Source organism: Crocuta crocuta, unplaced genomic scaffold (genome assembly GCF_008692635.1).
Source record: "Crocuta crocuta isolate KB4526 unplaced genomic scaffold, BGI_CrCroc_1.0 scaffold73, whole genome shotgun sequence".
NCBI lineage: Eukaryota > Metazoa > Chordata > Mammalia > Carnivora > Hyaenidae > Crocuta > Crocuta crocuta.
Window position 1 is genome coordinate 4,495,273 of NW_027529443.1, and position 6,513 is coordinate 4,501,785.

The window sequence follows — 6,513 nt, forward strand, 5'->3', positions numbered from 1 at the left end:
CTTTGCTGTGGCCCAGGGGGATGTCAGTGATTGTGACAAGGCAGAGACTTGATGAGTGCTTGCATATTTGGGCTGGCTTGTTCTTGCTCCTCTGCCTTTGCCATAAGAACACGCTTGGGCTAGCCTGCTGAAGGAGGGGATGCATGGTATAGAGCAACCCCTGTTGTCCCAGATAAGTTTATCCCAGACTAGCCAAGCTGATAGCCAGACATATGAAAGGACCCAGCCAACAGCAGCAGAACTGCCCACATGACCCACAGCCCAGGCTGGCCTCAGGGTCAGGGGACCTTTTTAGTCACAAAGGGGCTCTGTGTTAAGAAGGCCCCATGCTGGGTTGAATAATCTGCTGTCACCGTCTTTTAAATTCTTAGTAATTTTTTCAATAAGGGGCCCTGCATTTTTATTCTGCACTGGGCTCCACAAATTAGGTAGTTGACCCTGCCCACATCTTATCATTGACACTGGGGTGAGCTTAGCTGAGATGGGAGAACCATCCAGTTGGCCTATAGGCTCATGAGATCAATAAATTCTCAGTGTTTAAGTAGCTTTGAGATTGTGTTGCATTATTGTAGCGATAGATACTGATACACCAAACCTTTCTTTGCTGGACACATGGCTGGTCCTCCATGAGCGTCACCTCAGAGATGCTCCCAGTCTGCACCATGTCTCACAAAAATATTAGATGAATTGATAAAGAGAACTCAAAAATATAAAATGTGTCTTTCTCTTTTATATAAGTCCCACATGGATGCAGAGAGTTCTAGTGCTTTAGACTCAGCTGTAAAACAAAATATCATCATCATAATAACTACCATATTTGTATGACCATGTCATTAGGCTTGCTTATGGCTATCTTTGCTTTTCTCCTAGCATTTTATTTGTCCTGAATTTGAGGCTGGCATTTTTTAAGTTTATTCATTTATTTTGAGAGAGAGTAGGGGACGGGCAGAGAGAGAGAGAGAGAATCCCAAGCAGGCTCTGCACTGTCAGTGCAGAACCCGACTTGGGGTTCAATCCCCCAAACTGTGAGATCATGACCTCAGCCGAAATCAAGAGTCAAATGCTTAACCAACTGAGCCACCCAGGAGCCTGAGGCTGGTTTTATAAGTATGTTGACGATAGCATGACTTGAATCTGTTGTTGCTGTTTAGCCTCTTTGTATTTGGAAATAACATTAATTTTGTATCACAAAATATTCTGTACTTAGTCCGAGAGAATCTACTGGTGGACCAACAATGTTATTCTATTTTGGAAATGGCATGAAACCTCTGGAGGCATCATGAAGCTCTCTGACAAAGAGCTTTCTAATAGAGTGTACGTTAGAGACAAGAGGGGGATAAATCCCTTCCTCAGAAAAATCCAGTTTTTAGATATTCATAGCCACACTTTCCATTCACACGTTGCCTTTCAGCTCCTTGGATGAAATCATCGCATTCACAGATGCTCTTGTCCCAACAGATCCTGGAGTCCTGTTCACTAATTACTCTTCTGACTTGCAGTGTTTGTGTTACTATTTTTATCTTTGCTTTTACACTTCAATGAACCACTTTATAGTCATTAATCTATTTTTGTTCATCAGAACCATAACAAAACATAAGAGTAACAACAAAAAATGCAAATTTTACACCATAAACAATAATGTGCACGATATAGCTAAATAAATGATATATCCTAGTGACTGAATTTCAATGACAACTTCTTAAGAGTCTGACCGTTTTGAGCCATCTGCACCCTTGAACCATTATGAGGAAAATAATGGTCCTTGATAATTTTTCTTCCTTTTCAAATTTATAAAACCCTTAAGCACATATTTTACCATTCATTGCCTATGTCACAAAAGCTGTCTAACAACTTGAAGACCATTTGTTTTACAGACAAATTGATCCCATTTTAGGAATACTGCCTCAAAAGATAAAGCCTGAACTCTTTGATGTGGTATATAAGCCATCCCATAATCCTACAGTTGTTATTAGTTTGTGTGTGTGTGCGTGTGTGTTCGTGCGGTCATAAGTTGTCATTGGAATAACAACAGGAAGAACAACAACACTTTCTGTTTACTGAGACCTTAAATGATATCATGTGTTGAGTGCCAATCTGAACATTTCAAATGGATTCTCTTATTTCAAATTCACAATAGCCCTTGGAGGTTATTATACATTTACAGACAGGGAATTATGAATATTATAGAGGTACTTGCTTATGGTCACAGAACTATTAGGAGGCTGAGCAGGAATCTGATTCCAGGTTTGTCTAACTCTTAATGACCATGTTATCTGGTACCCTCTCTTTGACCCTGCTTCTTTGATCTCCCCTTCCTGTACTCTCTTCCAAACACAAGCAGCCTCTGTATGCCACAGTCGTGCTGCACTCCCTTCCATTCCCCAGCGATCTTCCATCTGATCTTTGCACTTTGCTCCCTCTATCTGGAATGTTCTCTTCCATTTCTCCCCTTGTCACCTTGGTGAACTCTTACTCACCTGTCAGCACCCCATTTAAGAGTCTACTTTGTAAAGTCTTTCTTTCTACCCACATCCTAGGATTTTTACCTTGTCTGTAATAGCCTAAATTTTATTTCTTTCCATTCTCCAGATAAAGATGAAAAAATGTCTAGAGTGACAGCTGAGTTATTAAGAATTACCATATGACAGAACATAATTTACTATATTTTATCTGATTGTTCCCTGGTCTATCATTAGTCGACTCCATTATTGACTTATGTCTCAATGAACAGGTAATTCCTTACCTTAAAAATGTTATTCTCAGGTGGTCAGAGAACAGAATTAATTCTCATTGTGTCTATAATAACAACTAGTTAACTTCATAAGGCACAGAAAATACATTCTCTATTTTATCCTTTCCAATTTACTCTCGGAGAGTGAGACCCACAATAATATATGAAGTTTCTAAAATCACTATCTCTGATAGATGATATTGCTTTATGGATACTTAGAAAATGCAGTTCTATCAAGGTGACAAAAACATATCTTCAGGTCTGCTAGTAATTAAGAAAGCTGTAAATTAATCAGCTATATTCTTTTTGAAGAAAAACTGTAAGGTAGTGGTTTAGAGTAATGGTCTCCTAAACTTATTTGAACATTTACTTCAACAGTATACATGTTGGGCCTGGACCTCCACAAATGTGTGTATTTATTTATAGTTTATGTATGTGTACATACTATTGTATGTAACATTCAGTATATTACAGAACATTCATGAAATGGAAACTAAAAGAAATGAGGTAAGGAAGAAATATAATTAGAAGTTCTACTAATTTTCTTCTTCACCCAACAGATCATCTTGTGTACCTAAATTTGCACTACTACTGAAGATCAACAGTCTGCAAATCATTCAATGGACAAGTACTACTCAACCCCCTGGATCCAGATGCTGGCTCACCCCAGTGATCTCCAGCACCAGGATGGCCCCTGTGGACTCAGGATCCAGGTCCACTGCCATGTACCCAAGCACCAGGCCTGCTCACTAAAGGACTCCAATAGCAAGCCCATCTATGGATACCCCCAGATGGCCCACTCAGAGTCTCTGGATGGGCCAACTGGTAAAAAGTTTTGCCTGTTGAAGCCAGTCTTTAAAGACTGGAAGAGGTAGCTACTTCCTAAGTTGTACAGACACCAAAACAAGACCACAAGGATCATGAATAATCAAGGAAACATGGCATCACCAAAAGAAACTAATAAAACTCCAGCAACTGACTTAAAGAAATGGAGGCTTATGAACTGTCTGACAAAGAAATCAGAATAACATTCTTAAAGAAATTCTGTGAACTGCAAAAAAAAAAAACCCCAAAAAACATATTGTTTATATTTCATTTTATATTTCATTCCTAAATGAAATTAGGAAAATAATGCATGAACAAAATGAGAAGTTCAACAAGAAATGGAAACCATTAAAGATAAAAGCCATTTAAAAACATCTGTGCCTGGGGCACCTGGGTGGCTTAGTCAGTTAAGCGTCCAACTTTCGCTTAGGTCATGATCTCGCGGTCCGTGGGTTCGAGCCCCACGTCGGGCTCTGTGCTGACTGCCAGCTCAGAGCCTGGAGCCTGTTTCAGAGTCTGTATCTCCCTCTCTCTCTGACCCTCCCCTGCTCACACTGTCTCTCTCTCTCTCTCTCCTAGAAATAAATAAAACATTAAAAAAAAAAAATCTGTGCCTGAGTGGCTCAGTCAGTTGGGCCTCTGACTCCGATTTTGACACAGATCATGATCTCAAGGTGCGTGGGATTGAGCCTCGCCTCAGGATCTGTGCTGACAGTGTGGAGCCTGCTTGGGATTCTCTCTCCCTCTTTCTCTGCCCTTCCCACACTCGTGCTCTGTCTCTCTCTTTCTCTCTCTCAAAATAAATAAATAAACATTAAAAAACCCACAGAAATCCTAGAGTTGAAGAATACAGTAACCAAAATGAAGAAATCAATAGAAAGTGCAACAGCAGACTCAACCAAGCAGAAGAAAGAATTTGTTAGCTAGAAGTCAGATCATTTGAAATCATCCAGTCAGAGGAGCAAAAAGAAAAAAAAGAATGAAAAAGAGTAAAGAAAGCCTACATTAATTATATGATACCATTAAAAGAAGCCATGCATTACTGCATTACAGAAGGAGAAAAGTAGGGGGGAAAGGTAGAAATCTTATTTAAAGAAATAATGTATCTATTATACCTAGCCTCTTGCAAAAGAGATGGTCGTTTCTTGGGATAGTTTCCAGCTCTGGAAAATGAGCACACTCAAGGGTCCCCAGAATCTAACTACACCATGTACACTTCTTTTATAAAGTCTCATCATGGCTATGACCTGACTCCCACAAGCACCAATTTGTTTATATTTAATACTTCTCTGTGGGTGAAGAAAGCTTTTTGGCAATTAATGGTATGTAAGCTGCCCCTTTGTGGGATAGTTAGAAGCAAAATTTTGTGGGCATTCGGGCCATCACTGATTTCATCAATATCTTGCACCACTAGGGGCGCCTGGGTACCTCAGTTAGTTGAGCCTCCCCAACTTCAGCTCACAGCATGGTTCATGGTTTGTGAGTGCAAGCCCCACATTGGGCTTGCTGTCAGCAGAGAGCCCACTTTGGATCCTCCATTCCCCTCTCTCTCTGCCCCTTCCCCCCTCACACACACTCTCTCTCTCTCTCAAAAAATAAATAAACATTAAAAATTTTTTAAAAACATCTTGCACTGCTAGTAATAAACCAGTGTTGATACAGACCTATGAGCTGGAAGAGTAGAGATAGAAACTTGGAGGGACGTATACATATGGACTTCTTTAATTCCTTGTCTGCATTGCTTCTAATCCCTTGTCTGCATGTTGTCTCTTCATTAATTCAAAACAAGATCTGCAGGATGCCAGTTATGGACTCAGAATCAGGCAACACCTTGCACATATTCACCTATAAGCACATTCTCAAGGGTCTCAAATTGTTTGCTGCTGAATTCCCCAAGCCAGAGTTCATATCTAAGTCTCTGGAAGAACTTCAGGTTAGCACTCAGGGCAGCACTGCTATGGTCCACACTACCACCCCTGTCTACATAACTTATTTTGTGCAGCTCTGATTCTCAACTCCGCCACTGGCGGATGAGAGAGAGTGTGTGGTGGACTTCTACTCCGAGTTTTATGTTATCAATTTAGCAGGAAAACAAACTTACGATAACCTAGATGTGTCAGTGACCAAAGCCCTACAATGTTGATCACATTCCTTGAGATGTGTCTTCAAGTGCTATGTGCATGAGACTCTGGAGACCATCATCAACAGGCTGGTGGCTGTAGAGAGTCACCACCTTGTATTGGTGGATGAGAACGATGCAGTCAAGGAAACTGTATCACTATCTGATATTCTTCGGTTCTTGGTGCTCACCGGCAGGGACAGAAAATCCTGAGCTGGCCAGGCAGCACCACAGAATAAGCCCTACTCACTGCCCACCCCAGGAATCACAGATGAAACCTTGAGAGAACTATGATTATTCTCTGCTCAGGAGACCCCTACTCTTTGACCTGGAAGTTGGGGAAGGTATGGAAAGAGGAAGGAGAATGGGTTTTAAAGTGTCCCTATCCTCACAACACTCCTGAAAAAAACCTCCAGCCTTCCCCAGCCTAGCCCCTGTCCTCTTAGACATAGTCCCTTTTCTGAGCAAACTATGGGTTCTGTGCCCCTGAGAAAAACCCTAAGAGATTCCCAAATTTCACACCAGCCCTTAACTCTGCCTCTGACTCCACCCTGAGATAACAGCATAACAAAACTCATAAAGACATTTTTATTTATCCTGTTTCATGCTGTATGGAAGAAGCTGGATCCACTTAGTGACATTTTCCCCCCCTAATAGGAGTAAGGGGGATGGCGGGGGGGGGGGGTCTTTGGGTTCCTGTGCTATAGATATATGAAGGTAAACAGGGGCTAGGTAGAGGACTAGGGCAAAGTGGTTAGCTGAAATATTGCTTTTCATAGCAATCCTGATAAAAATAATCGGAACTTAAACAACAACAAAAAAGAGAAATCACAAATAA

General features: G+C 41.0%; 1 pseudogene; it reads left to right on the top strand.

The window, feature by feature from the left end:
• The first annotated feature begins 3,351 nt into the window (after positions 1-3,351).
• Positions 3,352-5,888, top strand: LOC144228494 (5'-AMP-activated protein kinase subunit gamma-1-like; annotated as a pseudogene).
• Positions 5,889-6,513: the final 625 nt, after the last annotated feature.